The 18,299-nt window shown below is 28.5% G+C and overlaps 1 protein-coding gene across 1 annotated transcript in view; it reads right to left on the reverse strand.

Moving 5' to 3' along the window:
* LOC129961039 (serine proteinase stubble-like) overlaps positions 1-18,299 on the reverse strand; it is a 78,499-nt gene that overhangs the window by 20,075 nt on the left and 40,125 nt on the right. The gene's annotated exons all lie outside the window — the stretch shown is intronic.

An 18,299-nucleotide genomic window follows, 5' to 3' on the forward strand; every position in this document is an offset into this window, starting at 1 on the left:
ATTTTCTTTTATTTCTTTCATGTTCTGCCTGTTTGTTTGACAAGCTTTTTCAGTAGAGAAATGAGCAATTGTGTGGCATTTTACGAGATTATCCCTGGCACCTGATTGTAATGAAGTGAATTTTCAACTTTTAGAAGAAAATAAATGTGAATTATGTAGGAGTTAATTTTTATATGCTTCTGCAAATTTTTCACATTGATATCAAAAAGAATTTCTTATTAGTAAAATTTTTGTGACTAAGTCTATAAAGAATTTTTCCATATGTTTAATAACTTTTGTAATAAAAATAATTAGTCTAATTGTTAATGCTACTGAAAAAAAATCGACGAAATACTATGTTTTGCAATCAAGGCTATAATCAACTTTATATATATATATTTTTTTGGTGAGCATTGAATAATAAAAAAAATTAGAAATACGTAGATAGAGTGCTTGATAAAAAGGATTATGTTTTCTTTTTTTCTGAAAAATATCGCTTATTAAAGAGAGACATAGTTGTTTAAGAAACATGTATATTCGAATTAAGCACTTATTGATTTGATTATACTATTGTTTTGAATATACAACTGCAGCTTTGGAATGAGACAAATTAGTATTATACTTGTATTTGTTTTATTACTTGCATATGGCGTGTTTAAGACACTCTCAAGAAAGATGAAAAATAATTTACCAGTCTGGTTCAACGTTATTTTCTAATGTCTTTTTATTTTGCTTGAACTGTGTTAAAAAAAAGAAATTAAAACTTTCCTAATTGACATTATTCGCCCTCTACGGCAATATACAAGGTAAGTTGCTAAATTTTATATTTTTTCGATCTGTATGATGTAATGGTTACGAATAAAATTCAGTTTTCGTTTTTGGATTTTATCCTGAGGCTAATATTATTAATACAATAAAACTCAATATTTTTAATATAATTTGAATAATTTATTACAGAGATTCTACCATGTGATTTAAACATATGTTAATTTTCACCTATGAAAGTTGATCATTAATATAGCCTTATGACATTTTGCCTTTACGAAGGAAAATAGGGAAACTAATGCCGAAGAAGAAGAAAATGTGATACTGACAAGAAAATCCGAATATTATGATTTCGATTTTTTATAATAAGATGCAGGATCTATGCGTATTCATATTTTTTAAGTGCATAATCTGTATATTTTGAAAAATTACATCGAAGGAGTCAAAATGTCATTTATTCGGAGTTCGCAGGTTTGATGGATGTGACAGGTTTGAAGAGCACCAATTTGACTAACACAAAATTTGTTTTGGTGGTTAATGCTAATTTGCGTTTTCTTGTAGTCATATAAAAGCTATACTACCAGATTCTATGGTTGTAGCAAATTTTTATTATAGTTAACGTATTTTTTCAGGTAGTGTAAATGTGAAAGCAAAATCAATTGAATTTTCTGCTTGAAATGGAAACTCTACTTTCAAGAATTGAATTATTAGCTCTTACACATAAGGAAGAAAAAGAAACATTTTCAGATATTTCTCCCTCTTGTGTCCAAATATTCGGATATTTCAATTTTTATATATGTTCAACTCCCAGCAAAATTTAAAATAGATTATAAATTACTCCAGATTGAATAAATTGAATAGATATGGCAAACTGTATGCGATATTCTATGAAATAGAATATATTTTTATTGAAAAACAGATAAAAACGACAGTAAGAATTATTTAGGAATGGGCAGTAAATTCTGGGCAGAAATCATGAGCAGCAAATTCTTCTCAGAGATTACACATTCAGATGTAATATGTAGTAATTTCTCATCATTTCAAGTATTTTCTCTTTATATCAGTTCTTTACTTGATCAGAAGTCAGAAAACGTGTAGTCAAGTATCATATAGTCTCTGGAGTAACTAGAAATACAACGGAATAATTAAAAACGTTCTTAAAACGGAGGCTAGTTAATTAATATATTTATTTGAAAAAGGGCATAGTTTAACTTTTTCTTTTCTAATGCGTATATACGTTTTGGAGATGAAACTTTATTCCTTATTGAGTAAATAATCCTACTTTTAAATGGGTTATTGTAGAAAGAGACAATTTTACGTGCGATTCGTACAAAAGTTGAGTAGAAAGGATGAACGAACCCTGTACAGCACAATTATGTACGCACATAAATTCTACATCCGTTTGCCATCTCATACGATCAGTTTAAAAAAATGGCAAAGTCTACAAATTTTTTTCTCATTTACCTTAAATGAAACTACTCTTTAACTCTCCCGTTGTGTATCCTACGATTTCCGTTTGCTAATGTATTTACCTCCTACTGTTATAGTGCTGAGTTTCATTATATTTTAAAAGTTTTATATATATATACATGATATCTATTATTAAACGACCCTATCTTAAAGATGTCTGCAGACGAAACTATTGTGCAGAAAGTTATGAAATGTTGTATAAGGCATGATAAAGAAATAGAAATTTGTTTGAGCCAATAATAATGTTAATAAACATAGTTCAAAATTTGACCATCAGAGGGTGTTACTCATTTACGATTGTCTACATTTCACTACCTTTTTGTCCATAAATCACTCTAACATAATAGTCCATGCTCATGAAATAATCTTTAAAATGAGTGGCAAACTTTAATGAAAACACTTAAAACGTTCTCTTCGTTACACCTTTGAAAGAAACTGCTATCGAACACACTCGAGCGCACTGCTCTTAAATGAAACTTGTTAAAAAAAATGTTATTTTGACAGCTAACACGAGAAAAACAAATGATTCAAGCGTCGAAATATCTTTCCATAGAGGCGCTGAAGTTCCCGTATGTAATTCATCTTCGAATTCAGGAACAACTGCGAAGCACCGTGTCTCTTAACCAAATGTTGTTCGATAGTTGCACTCTATCAAAAACTTGTTCTATAACTAATTTCCGAACAAAAAATTTAAACAAGTCAATAAGAAAAAGGAAAAAGATGTTATATTAAAAGAAACAGTGATTATTATATAATATATTTTACTTAATTTCAATGTAACACTTCAGGTAAAATTTTGCGTTGTTTGTTTCAAATTATATTCATTCAAATGAAATATTTAATTATATAATTTATAGTAATTAGTTTATAAATTTCTATATTTCAACATGTTAAATACAAAGTTTTGTTCGAGATGTTTCCCACCAAATTTGTACAAATAAAATCAAAAAATTTATTTCTGATGGAATTAAAAGAGAAACCGAATTGCCGTAGTTCTGATTTTCAGAATAAAATTGTAACCGATAAACAAGTTCTTATAGTAATTAACACAGCCTATTACAATAAAGTTAAAATTTCAAGAAACAATTAATTTTTGTTTATATATTTTAATTTTCTGTTAAAATATATAAACAAAAACAACAAAAATGCGTTTAATAAACAAAAAGAAAGGTAAAGGAGTATCACTCACAGGTATTTTGGCTTGAATCTAGGAAATAAAATTGAATGAAAAACTTAAATCGATACATTTTTGATGAATATTGTTAAGTGGATGCCATGTTCCCCCTTGCCGATAAAATATGTTATCCAACAACAACAACAACAAAAAAAAAAAAAAATGTTAGTCCGAACGTACATTAAAGCACACAAAACGAAACAAAGTAAGTGAAAGCAGGTATAGTTTTTAAAACAGGATTATAAAATAGCATGTGCATAGTATTGCAGAAGTTGCTTGAAACTGCAGCTAACTATAATAATGCAAGTCTTGCAACAGTAAATGACTAATACTTTTTAACATTCCAAGCCTCTTATTAACGACCGCCACTTCTTTAACAAGGCTTATTAAGATCCTTATCACCGTTAGGAAGATCTAGCACACTAGGCTTTTGAAAGATCTTTACAGCATGGCGCAAGGAGATTAAATCAGGATTAAAAGGTGGCTAATACTTTTCTATCCGTGCATTTTTATTAGATATACCATTATTAAATGCACGCCTGTTATTTTAATTAGCTTTATTGTATTCCATTTAATTTTCAGGGTGTGTTTGACTGAATTAATGATGGTCAATGTTACTCAGTTTACTTTTGGTCAAACAAACCATCCATCACTGACACATGGCATTCCACCTATATGCACTTGCATATAAAAACTACTCTGTAACAAATTTTTTTGCTTGCTTGACCCACCATTAAAATTGGTGTAGCCCTTTCTAATCACTTTCTACATTTCTTTGTTGATTGAAAATACTATTAACTGTTATTCTTATATGCAGATAAACACACCCTTTTTAGAGTAAGAAGAGAAAAATAAATATCTCTGAAATCTTCTATATTCGATGTTAAATTAATAATTCAGTAACGGCGATAGTTAGAAAAAAATTGTAGTTATATACAAAAGGGAGATCTAATAAAATATATGGGTGTGTAGATTTCTCATGGGATTTTACATAGGAAGTTGGAAAAGAGTGCACACATTTTATAAAAGAGCTTAGTTAGAAATCGACAGTTTAATAAAAGATGAATGGACACCTCATAATTAATTCAGGATACAGAAATGCTTAAACCTCATTCATTAGAATCAATTGAAAAATTTGATATTTTAAGAATGCTGGATTCTTCTTTATTAAGAGTAACGCAGATTATTCGATTGATTTAAATCTTTTAGCGTGCAATGTGATTGTCATGATAGTTAAGAAAAATTGTGAATTTATTTCATTTTGTTATCCTAAAATTTATCTTATGAATTAATATAAATAGTAGTAACATTAATCGAATTGATTGTATTGTGTCTTGAATATTTGAGGATAGCCTTTTGCTGAAATAAAAAGTAGTAATTCAGGGAAGAAAAGGTAAAAACAATTAATTTGCTAATAATACCAATAACCATGGTTTTCTTATTCCACTAATCATTAATTTCGATCTGTTTATTTTAATGTTTTAGGCCAGGTGTATATTCACTATTTAGATTGAGAAACTTTACATATTTAGGTATATTTTAAATCGTTTTTGGCTCAAATATCCAATATATGCACGACTTGATGCAGAATTCTGCTTATGATTTGAATTATCGAGAGAGAAATCCCTCAATTATACTTGGGAATGCGAACATTTTATGCCGCCTGAGTTTAACTCAGCCTTAGATTTCAGTGCGTAAAAGAAAGTTTTTATTTTGATACGATTTTAAAAATAATATTTAGAAGAATCTTGACAGTTAATATTATAAATTAATTTATATTTACACTCTTTTATTTCAACACCTTTAATATATTTCAATAAAATCAGAATAATTGAAAAAAAAATTGGAACTCATTTACAAATCGAATGTTTTATCTAATTACAGTTCTAATGATTCAAACCTCAGATAGTTTTGCTTATTTCTTTAATTATATAATAATGAAGATTTGACAGTATTGTTTGGTTAAGTGCCTTTAGTGTAGTTAAATACATTAAAGCGCATTGCTTATAAAATTGTGCCCTTTACTAGAGTTCGAATGTAAAGATGTGATATAAATATTAAATGCTAAAAAAAGTATTAGATTTCTAACATATAATTGTAAAAAGAAATGCTTTTCGAATATTTAGAACTCTTTTTTATAAAAAATTTCCATATGATTGAATGTTGAAATTTTTATTGACCATCGTGACAGTGAAACCAATTTATATCAACGCAATTAGAGTAACTCAGAATATCATCAATGGTTGTTTATGTGCATGTGTCAAAATGTGTGTTTGAATATAATTTGGACATAAAAAGAAGAATGTTAATGTTATTTTCAAGAAGGAATATGGAAAACAATCGCTTTTATTATGATGACTGGGAAAGAATAAATTTTTTTTCAGTATTTAATAGCTAATTTTTTCCGTATTAAATAAGAACATGAAATGCGAAACTACCTCAGGATCTCTCATACATTATAATGAAAAAGCTATTGATAATAAGTATTAATATTTACATATTTTTCTATGATATATACTCAAAATTGTAAATTATCTCATTTACAAACAAAACGTTGATATTTAAGTGTTTACAATTTATGGCTAAAAAAATCCTTCAAGAATATAAATAAAAAAATAATATAGAAATTATTAGCCTGGTGTATGTAATTTAATTCGATTATATTAACATCTGTTTAGAAACAACTCTACGGCTATTTAGGAACTGAATTCTTAATTTTGAATCTCGGACGGACCACGAGGATGACATCTGAATTGTCGCTTTTCAAACTTCCGGACTGTGCTAACAAAAGGGAATTTGACCTCGATGGATGGGTTTAGAGTGCAACAGACCAACTGATATCTCGAACTTCGATGGAATCAGATTTCGAACTTGGAACCTTTCGACAACTAGTTTGAGACTTTACTATCAGGTCACAGCTACCGAAATGTATAGGAGATAAGACTGCCATGAGGATATACATTCGTAAAGTATTAGCATTTACTCATCACATAAGATCATAGATTTTTCAGAATTGAAATTTCATATGATGTAACTCTAAGAAGCTACAAAATTTAAAAGGTAGATATTTAGTGTTTTTTTTTAATTTATGTGTTACATCTTGACAGAAAACAGGTGTACTGAAGTCAAAATAAAATTTGCTCTGAATCTATAAAAAGAATATTCTTCTATTCAGTCCTTTGAAAATGAGGTTTTACAATATCTATTTGAAATAAAGAAATAATTTTGGTCATTTATTCTAAGATATTATTAATATTTTGGTAAGCTGGTATTAAAGCGAGGCAGTATAACGAAAACAGGCTGTATTGATTAAGCAAAGAAACTGATAATTTTATATCAATGATATCATAAATTTATAAGTTCAATTTAACAGAATTTAAGAAAAAAGTGATGTGTAAGAGTTGGATTAGTCAATAAAGTAATTATATTTTGTACTCAGTAAAATATGGAAAGAATATTTCCTCAATTATTTATTAAAAAATGAGCCACATTCACCTTTAAATTTTTTAATATGTTTTAGTCTGATGAGAATTGCATTTTGCACTGCTAGCCCAAGTAGCACAGCCTGACGCACAATATTGTGCGATATTATATGATATTAATCAATATTCCACAATATTATACAATATTGTGAATATTGATCAATGTCATACAATATTATACAATATTACGAATATTGATCAATGTCATACAATATTGTACAATGTTTGTGTGCTACTAGGGACTATATGAGGGCTATACTAGAGGGAGTCTCTTAATTTTGATCTGTGGCCAAATGAAGACGATTGAGATCTCTATTCTACACCATAGAAACTGCAAGATATCTGACCACGATGGCAGATTCATCGAAACTGATTCCATCCGAGATGGAATCCATATTTCTTCCAAACCAAAGTCGAGCCCTTGCCACCAAACTACTGTGGCTACCATTTTTAATGTGAAGAAATTCTTAAAAATGAAAAAAGGGTAACATGGTCTATTTTATTCAAAAATTGCTTAAATTTGTCACAGAGGGCGAAAACTCGCTAATACCTAACGTGTCTATTTTATGCTAATTGCAAAATTTCATGACCCGACTCTCTCGCTCAAATTGTGCAGGCTGGTTCTGAGTTATATTTTGTTTCTATTATCTAGTCGAAATCATGGGAGTAAATAGTTACACTGCTTAAAAATTTCCTTAGGGAAAATATAAATATTCTGGGCTTTAAGCAATGTTTCAGATTGACTTCGTCCCATTCAGTCAAAGATTTTAAAGTTAATTAACACATACAGTGACATTTATTTAATTTTTTGTGTGATAGTTAATTAATAATTTTAAAACAACAGCAGAAACTAAATATTCTTTAAAAACATAGTTTTAAATAGTTTTTAAATACTTTCTTTCTTATTTAGAGGATTCTTAAATTTAATCAAGTGAAGTACTGCATTGATACTATCTCGATATTTTGATTAATTTTACTGTTCTAAAGGAAGTTGTAAATTTAATTTTAAATAGGTTTTGCTCTTCATGGTGGATAGTTCACTATCTTTAGTGGATAGTTCACTATCTTTTAGCGTAGAAATATAATTTTGGATAAAAAATAAATGCAGTTTTTATGAATACCATAATATACGAATATCATTATATCATAACTTTGAAAATCGCTACTTAATTAAAGTGAAAATTTTTGGAACCTACGTATCTTTTCCAACATGTAACAAGTTGGGTCATCCCAGAAAGATAGAATTCAAGTGATTTAGACCTAATGAAAATTAACGGCTTTTTGGTTACTGAACATTATACATTGAGAAAACTGTCAAAATAATTGAAAATGCAATACCCTGTTGGAGAAGAAGAATATAGGCTAATGAAGTAGAATTCATTAGCTGTAGGTAGATTTGGGAAGAATGTAATCTGGTATTGTTGTGTGAGATTTTGTTATTTTCCATTGATTAGAGCTAGATTTTAGCACTGCAATTCTTAATGCTTTTTACCTATTTCTTGGCAGTAATTTTTATCTATAATGGGGTCACTAGTTCTTAAAAATACTATAGCACATAATTCCGATTGATGACCACCAAACTGTAACCATAAGCTTGTGATGCAACATTATGCTGGGTTTACATTCGGTCACTTATAAGATGGCCAGTAGGCAGCGCATGCGCAGAGAAGAACTGATTTATGTCTACCACAATTTCATAAGATAGATTCAGACATTCCATGGTTGGCTATAAATTTCCGTTTTGACGACCCTGAATTTTTTTCACTGTATATCATATTAAAATGATGGATATTTACACAAAGCAGCATGTTAAAATTTAAAAAAAAAGTCAGCATACTTAAATTTGGAAACTTATAGAAAAGAAATTGCGAATAAAAAAAAAAAAACTCCTCTCACCAGAAAAAACAAAGAGCAAAAATTATCGGAATTAATCTATTAGTGATCAATTTTTTCACTTCAAACCCCCCCCGGCAAACTCTACAAACGCATGCGCAGTAAGGGGGGGGATGCAATACAGTAGCATTTTGTTGTCCCGTCGGGACAATTACTTTCCATCGATCGAACAACATTTTTCAGCTTTTTTACGCATGTGCTGCCTACTGGCCGTCTTATAACTGGCCGAGTGTAAACCCAGCATTAAGCAGGATTCACACGAGGCCAACTATTGCGCGCAACTGAAGATCACACCTTCTTCAGGACGATCATGTAACTGCAAGGAGAAAATGGCAAATAGTTGTCCCGATGAGACAACTAGTTGCCATTGATTCCTTTGGGGGTCACGTGATGTTCCTAAGGTAGGCGTGGTTTTCCACAGCGCGCAATAGTTGTCCTCATGTGAACGCTGCTTTAGTTTTGAGAATTGTCTTCGAGTATAGTTTAGCAAAGGAATGTGAAACCCTCCGCGTTTTTGCGCATGCGTTAGGATGGATTTAATTTTTCAAAATAGGGGTGAAAGGAGAAGATGTTTACATTTATTAGTGTGTAATAGGGAAAATCCAAGGTCAAAGGGAATACCGGAAATGCACTCTTCGTTCCGCGTCTCGCCCCTTAATGAGATGGAGTCGTCGAAATGTGGTCATCTCAGAATCTGTTGACGAACTATACCTCCTTTGTTCAACAATTGTGTAGAAAGGACTTGCTATGCAAAAACCATTTTTCATCTCGTATAACAACACAATGCAAAAGTGAACCATTTCTATTGGTTAGAAGTACCGAGTAGGCTTCATAACGATGAATCTTTTAAGAGGCTCATTTTTGACGATTTTTTAATCACCTAATTTGAATCTGAAGTTCTTCAACAACTTATCAGTTTGTACTCATTTAAAAATGTCCCTTTTATGACTCCTCATTATCTTCATTTTCAAGACTCTCATCTGATACACAAAATTGTTTGAAGAAATATTGTACTGTAAAGAAGTACTGTACTGTAAAATATTGTACAGAACAAATATTGTATTGTTCCTTGTCTGTTTCATGCCTAAATGCATCGTTAATGTTATGGACAATTTCTATTATTTTATATCTGATACATTAATATTAGGGAAATTTTCTTCTTTTTTATATTTACTTTAATTGTACAAAAAAATCAAGAAAAATACTGAAAACAAAATCAATACCATTATAAAATTAAAGAGTAAATTTTGTCCTACAACTACTTGAAGTCGTATATAATACGAACAAAATTAAACAAATTCTCAAAATTACTATCAAAATCTATGGACAGAAAAACCATATGTTAAGATTTCGCTAACGTTAGATGGCGCTGGTGTAGGAGAGATTTATTCGGAAGGCCTTTATTTTTTGTTTCTGTGGTCGTAGAGTAGGCTAGCTTATATCATGGAGAATCAACCGCTATCTTTTTCACAATAAATATTGTTGAAACTCGCAATTCACCTTGCATCTCATTTGGAATAACAGAAAATCAACAACTAATGCAATCAACAAGATGACCAACTTCGCTGCAGATGCATTAGCGAAACTGAATGCTTAAGAACTTGATATTTATAAGTTTTCGGATTTTTTAATATGATACTGGGCAATGTGACCACAAACATTACTGAACTGACGATATTGGACCAAGTGCAATCGAGTTTAAAAGAATACAGTACAAGGTTGTCAAATATTTTGAAAAGTGATGATTTGACAGATCAAGTAAAGTTCATGTAAAACTGACTATGTGCGAAAACTGAAAGCTAAAATTGATGAACTCCGAAATGAAGGTTTCGCAAGATTGCCAGAGGAAAATGGAGATTTGGAAACCATCGTCACAGAATTAGAAAAAGCTATAGACAATACTGAGGTGAGTCTGAATTTTTTAATCTAAATTGCAATCTTTAAAATAAATACACTTTTGAAATTTTTGATGCAAAGTTAAAATTACCTTTGATTTCTTTCTCAAAGTTTTACAGCAATATGTAAAATGATTGTCATTTATGTCTCAGTTCGTAACTCTAAATTTATAATAGTTAGCAGGTGTCCGATTCCTAGAAACTTTACTGTTTATGCAAGGCACACACTGAACTGCTCAGAGTAGGCAAAGAGTGCGAGATATATTTCACAATTGCCCAAATATATTGGTGATTAAATTGGTGCAACAAAGGTAGTATTTGTATGCATGTTTTTTTAAAAGAAACTAAACATGGGGCTAACAATTTCTTTTAACAGCATAACATACCAGCCAATAAACGTTATATATAAATGGCGGCAAGCACAATCCTTAAAATTGCTCTACACAATAAATCGTTGAACCTAGAGCTACCAAATTTGGCATGAAGTATTTGGGAATTAAGTGTTCCATAAGAAAGAATTTTTCAAAATTTGGATAACTTGTGAATCAATCAATAATTTAATGTGTTTACCCAATAACTACAGAACATCTTATTGCATAAAATTTTTTTTACACTAACTTAAAAACTAATCTTTTAAGTTTTCGGGAACGTATTATCTTACTGGTTCAATTAAGAATCCATAAAATATTTGAAATGTTCGTATGTAATTTTTTACTGAATTATAGCGTCTTTGAAAAATTTAGTTTTAGTTTATAAGCTTGAGAAGCGATAATTAGATGCCCATATGACGCATGGTAATGAAGGTAAAGCGTTAATAAATTTTAAAAAAAATTCTAAGCATACCTTAAAACAATACTTTTCATTGTTTTAGTTATTGAATTTGTACTCACCCGTCGTTGCGACGATGCACATTATTGTTATTATAAAACTAAATGCAAATTTCTATAACACAGATGTATCCAATTGTTTAACAATAATTCAGACTAAAGGTTCGAATCTCCTTTAAAGGTTTTTGAGTTCAATATTTGTAATAAATATTGAAAAATTAAAAAAAATAACTTTACCTACTTTTTTATTGATATTTCATTTATTAACTTTAAAAATAACTTTATTAAGTGCGAGCATAACTTTGATAGACAAAGAGCAGTTAAAATAAGTGTGAGTTATAACTAAGTAAATATTATTATTAGCAATTGTATAAAAGATCAAAATAAACAATAAAAATCACATCTATATTTTATCCAAAAAAGTTTTATAAAAAGTGACTTTTTTATTGAATGCATTTTACAGCATTAAATTGAGCTTGTGTATATCAAAAGCTTTAAAATATTTTTACTTAAATCGCTAAGAACACAAAATATTGACGGATGTAACGAATAAAAACAATTAAATGTAAAAAAATTCAATTTCAGTCGTTTGTAATTTTTTTATTTGAATTCATTACAAGACATTTAAATTATAGACAATATTTTAACCTCATTTTCCAGATTCTTTTTTTTAGACACGTTTTAGAAGTTTTGTCATTTTTACGTTTCTTGATTTCGATAATTAGGAAATATATCTACAGATGAGTAAAAGATCGTAGTTTAATTTTTCGTAGAAAATCTATTTATAAAATTGTATGTGATTTTTGCTTTTCGAATCGTTAAAAGAGCCCTTGCATTCAGTGAGTAATCTTGCATTTAATTAATTTTCCAAGTTCAAAGAGCTAACATTTTAATAGGAAATTCAGGGGGAGGGATAGAACTTTCGGATTATGTAACGATATTAACTAATTTCATTAGATGCTAAATTATAAGCTTTTTGTTCGTTTATTTTAAAGATTTCATTATTACATATATATATTATTACAGAAATAGTATACAGCATTTGCAATATGGTAATCTTGTAATAAAACTTCAAAATGAGCAGAAAACTGACAATTTTAACTAAATTTTTTAAAAACATCTGAAGTGTTTAGTTGTGTACATTGTACAAGCTCTCAAGCAAGTTATAGTTCTTAAAATATTCATTTTTCATCCCTGAGGTCTCACTGTACGAACGTAATTTAGCTAAAGAAAACAATTGAAGAATTTCGCATAATTACAATTTCGAATTTTCATTCCAAAGTAAGCAAAATTAATTCGAATTATAGACCGTATTTTAATAGGAATAATCTTTATTAAAAAAAAAACGGAGAAAAATTCGAATTATCGACGATTCCAAATTAAGAACATTCGAAATTTCCGAGAATACACTGTTTCAGTAAAGATGGACTGAAGAGTATTATTGCAGGAATGGGAAAATATTGTACCTACTTTTTTTGAAAAATTGGTGCAATCTGACTAAAAATCTTAAAATAGTTGTAAAAAACTAGAGTTTACATACAAAATACTAATTCGTTTGAAATATTAACTAGTTTTTAAAATCTTCTTATCCGTCTGTTTGGATTGTGCATTTTTTGCCATAATTTCTGGTTAAAATGGAATAATTTATAATTTTTATTATTTGTTTTTATAGTTGCGATAAATATACTAGTGAAAATTTATTTAACTATGCCTCTTATCAATTCAAGTTTAAAATTTTTGACTGTATTAGTATCTTTTTTTGATGTCCGAGTTTGGCTTGGAGCTACTGTGTATACTGTAAATAAGATGAATCTAAACATTTGTACTATGGGTCAAACGGAAAGGAAGGCAATATCGGTTTCGTGCTTAACCTATTAGTTATACAAACTTTAAATTTATTGGCTTTCTTTTCAAATTCATTCATAATGTTAGATTTTCAAAGGTAAAAATTATAGGACGTAGAGCTTGTTCTGAGGTAAATATAGCCGAATATTGGCTTATCAAAAGTTTACAAAAATTGGATTTTCCAGTAGAAATAAAAAAAATAATAGTGCATCTATTTGGTCTAAGAGTACATTAGCTTCTCTAAATGGTTTCCTGGTTGGAAAAGAAATGATTAAAGAAGGAAACAGACTAACTCACTCCAAGTTACTATTTGATAGTAAATTATTTGTTTTACTTTCTTGTAAGCGTTATTAAAATAAATATTATTTTAAAGCATTTTCATCTGAAGTACTTTCATTGAATATTGTTAAATCTGTTATTTTATAGTTGGTAAAAATTGTGGCCACTCAGTGGTAGAGATACTAGTAAAAAGTTTGTTAATTATTTTAAAGTTTGTTTCAAAACTATATTTGTTTCCACTAATTAAATAATGGCTAATCTACCAACGAAGCATGTAACATCAGCTTACTATTTCAATGTCCCAGGAATAGATTTTTGTAGTCCATTTTTCAGAAAATTAAAGAAAAAGGGTATACAAAAATATCTATATAGTTGTTTCTATGAACTTAGGTTTTTAAGCTATAATCCATATTTTACAACTGACTTAACAAGTGATGTTTTTATAACGAGTGTAAAATTTTTCAGTAGAATTGAAATAAAAAATAATTTTGGTATTAGACAAATATGATCAAAATATGCAAAAACATTTGGGGGGGGGAGGCTGATGTTGAGGTTAAGAAATTACTTGTTAATTCATCGGAGGAAATACTATTTATTTATATAATTACTGAAGGAAAAGAGATGTGAAAAATATTTGTAATATTCCTGAAAATTAAATTAAAATATTACCATTAATATATTCCTTACTGTTATATTAAGCCTTGTATGTTGTTGCATTCGTAGTAGTATTATCATAATGTAATTTGTGTAATTTTTAAATATTATTTAATCGAACTATTCTTCAGTATGCAATGTATATGTAATTTCAAACTGTATTGAAATTTTGTAATTTCAGTCGACGTGAAGAATTACGTTTTTCCAAAGTTAGATGGCATTGATGTCGGCAGTTTTTTGGAAGTCCATTTATTTGTTTCTGTAGATGTAGAGTAGAATTAACGTCACGAACCAATCGCTATCATTGTCATTCCAAATAAACGTTGTTTCACAACTCGACTTGTGAAAATCGTATTTGCAATAAGAGAAAAAATAATCATTTATACAATCAACGCATTAATTATTCGCTTAAAGGGCATTTTAAAAGTTTCTCAGTTTTTGTGCATTGAAATAATTTGAGCTGAGATTGTGTAATATATTTGGAACTTTTTAAAGCTCATTTATATTTCAAGATGAGAAAATTGTTGGTAATGTATTATGTAATTATAAGCGAAAGAATATAATATATATTATACAATATTTTATTATTAAGTATTATAATATAATTAATGTAAACTCATTTTCTATTATATAATAATTTTATGAAATATTTATTTTCGAAGATCAAGAATGTAAAAAGAAATCAAAATAAATTCATACGATGTTGATTTCGTATTTTAAAATGGCATTTGTCTAGAACCTAAGGTTTTAAAACTTTATCGTGATTAAATAAATCTTCCAATTAATCTTCTGCTAATCATAGAACATTTATTTACCCAAATATTTTTTAAAGCGTTATTTGAAAATGCAGTATGAAAAAGTGATTATTTGTAGAAGAATAACCTAAATATTTAACAAACAAAAAGAATGAATATTACACGACAAAATTATCTAATCATCTAAAATGAATTAAAAAAAATTGAAGTTTAAAAATGGTCACAGATGTTTCATTCATATAAAAAATAAGAGACTTTTAATAGACATTTTTAATTTTTTTAAAATCGTGTAGTCTTATTTATTGTTATACTAACTTGATTAATTTTTCAAGGTTATAGCCATAAGAAATAAAAATATTTGAAACTCGGCGACCCTGTAATTATTAAAATCGGTTGATTTGATTGATTAAACAAAATCTTTGTAGTATATTTGGGCTAAAATTATTTTCATTCCTCGATAAGACAACCATAAACACACAATGCCATCTAAGTCTCATCAGTTCAGGCCTAGAGAGGAAACATTTCGATTTTCATGCAAATTATTAAAAGTTGGACTTCAAATGATTAAAATTTGGATCAATTAAATTATCTGATAATTTAATTGATCCAAATTTTAATGATGTAAATGTTGTCTTTTCAGTGATAGAACACTAAAAAGACAGTATTTGGCAAAAAAAAAAAAAAAAAAAGATTTTTTACATGTTTCCGCTCGATAGCCAAAATGGTTTACTTATCTTAATTTTGATAGTTTATGAAAATGAGTTTAATTCAAAGTTTGATATCTTTTCCCTTTAAGAATCCATTTTTAACCTCTAAATCCTAACTATAAATCGTATTTTATCTTTTTTTCACAGACTATTATGAAAATATTGCAACAGCTATGCAGTATCTGTTAATTAGATAAAGCGTAGTTCATGATGTTGAGAACTTAATTATCTTTAAAGTAACGCTTATATAACATTTCGAAACAATAAAGACCGTGACAAAAATATTCTATGTATGTATTTAGTAAAGATTACAAAATTGATAAAGTAATTTTTTCACTTTTACAATTTACAGAAATTCAATACTCTTAAAATTTGGAATTTTTTGTATTCTGTTTAATTAATTTAATATTCCTCTGAGATTTATCTTCTTTATATTAGTACAGGGGTTCCGATTCCAAGATACTCAGATAAATTTATGTTCTTTTATGCTCGCGTTTTCTTTTCGCGAACAATGCTAATTTTTTCCCATTTTTTTTGAACCTCTAACCATACGTCAGCTTTCAAAAATTCAAAGTAATGACATCATCATCAACTTAATAAAATTTCTTTAAATTACGGATTTTAAGACTGTGGAAAATTTCCTAGTACTAATGTTCCGCGAAAATAGTCTCTAAGTTACAAGATAAGTCGCTGTAATCCATCCTTTATTATCTAAAAGATCTTTCACATTTTATCTAAAATTCATAGGTCACTGTTTACAGTTTTTCTGTATTAGCTAAAATAAATTATCACTGAATTTTATGGTCTTTAAAAGATGAAATTTCTAGTAGTAGATTTCTTTAAACATTTTAATTTAATATACCTTGTTTCATATTTGTAATGATGGAATTTTACGATCGACTTTCCATTCGCTTCTTGGGGAACTAGAGTTTTGAAGTTCTGTACACTTGTATGTCCTCGATGATAATACAATATTTTAAAATTTTCCGAACGAAATTAGCAGTTAATCGAATAATTTAATTAAATTTTGATTCCACACGTATGGCTCTGTTTGAGTTGCAGTTTGAGAAATAATTGATTTTAAGAATGAATTAAAGAATAAAAAGTGAAAATGCAATTTTGAATACTGCTAATAAAAATGTGATTTAATAAAAAAAATTTCATTTTTTACTAAAAATGTGATTTAAAAAACTGTTTTTATTAACAACGGACTAATATGGATGTTATTAATATGAATCGTATTTTGCCGTGAAATCTAATGTAAAATATATAATGGATATATATGAAGGAAGATTACCCCAAATAATGAATTTAATGGCATTGATAATGAAAAAAATTAGAATCTCTTAAAATGGCACCGGGTAATAGTAAAAATATTTTTTTAGTACTTTAAACAAACAAGTTCAGTTTTTGAGAAAATATTTTGTAATAAAAATAAGAACAAATTAAGTTTGAGGATATGATTAAAATATTCTGAGTCTTTCCAGTAATAGAAAAGTGGCCCAACATCTATCGCCAATCTCCTCACATTTAGAAATTACCTACTTCAAATAATTTGTCGAGATATTCTATCTTAACCTCTTTGTATACTTTCATGATATGACGCAGTTTGTGTCTTAGTGTCCCCGTTCGGTGATTTAAATTGAGTGTGTGTTTTTCTCATGGACGCATTGGGTCCAAATGTGATACAGATCTACAAGTTTGAAATTTCAAGACTATTTATCAAACTTTATTTTTCTGGTTTATTCTGTTATAGGCATCTGAATAAATAGATAAAATATAAGTTGACGAATTTGATCTACAGTTCGAGTAATATGAAATATTTCATTTGTTTAGCTCATTATGTTTTTAATTTATTGTCATCTAGAGATTTATTGATGTGTTTCATCCAAACTATAATTTTGGGGAAAAGATTACATACCAAACCTTTTTAACTCATTGCCTTTTTGAGTTACTGTGTTTTAAGGCAAACAGAATGTCAACTATGTGTTGTTCGTATTCAAAGAGATATAAAATGAGGATATTCCTTAAGATCTCGAGGCCGAATTTTTTTCAGGATTACAATACCTTCTATTTGTATATTTCGTATATGTGAAAATAATTATTATTAAAAGAAAATAATAATTGGAAAAATCTCATTGTAAAAAAAAAAGCCCCCCAAAAAACACACCTTGCATTAGACGCTATCTTTGCCAATCGATTTGATGTGTTGTGGATTGTTATATATTTAAAAAGAAATGCTTTAAATGTGATTATTGACTAATAAGATTAGTTATCTAAAAGTACGTTTTCCTATGTCAATGTGGGAGGTAGAGATTTAAGTATCAATAATAGCAGTTTTTTTGTCTCTCGAATTTTGGGTGTGAAAATGGATTGGAATTTTAAAGAAAATAATTATTTTCTATTCGACATATAAAGGTTAAAAATATTTTATATAGTAGTTTGGAGCTGAATGACTTGAAAAAGTAAAAATTTCTCGAAAATATTTTTTTTTCTTCTGAAAGCGGCTTAATAGAACACTTAAAGGGTAGAAGCTTCTGCTTTTCTTTAATATTTTCAGCATAGGATTTCAAA

Source organism: Argiope bruennichi, chromosome X2 (assembly GCF_947563725.1).
Source record: "Argiope bruennichi chromosome X2, qqArgBrue1.1, whole genome shotgun sequence".
Taxonomy (NCBI): Eukaryota; Metazoa; Arthropoda; class Arachnida; order Araneae; family Araneidae; genus Argiope; species Argiope bruennichi.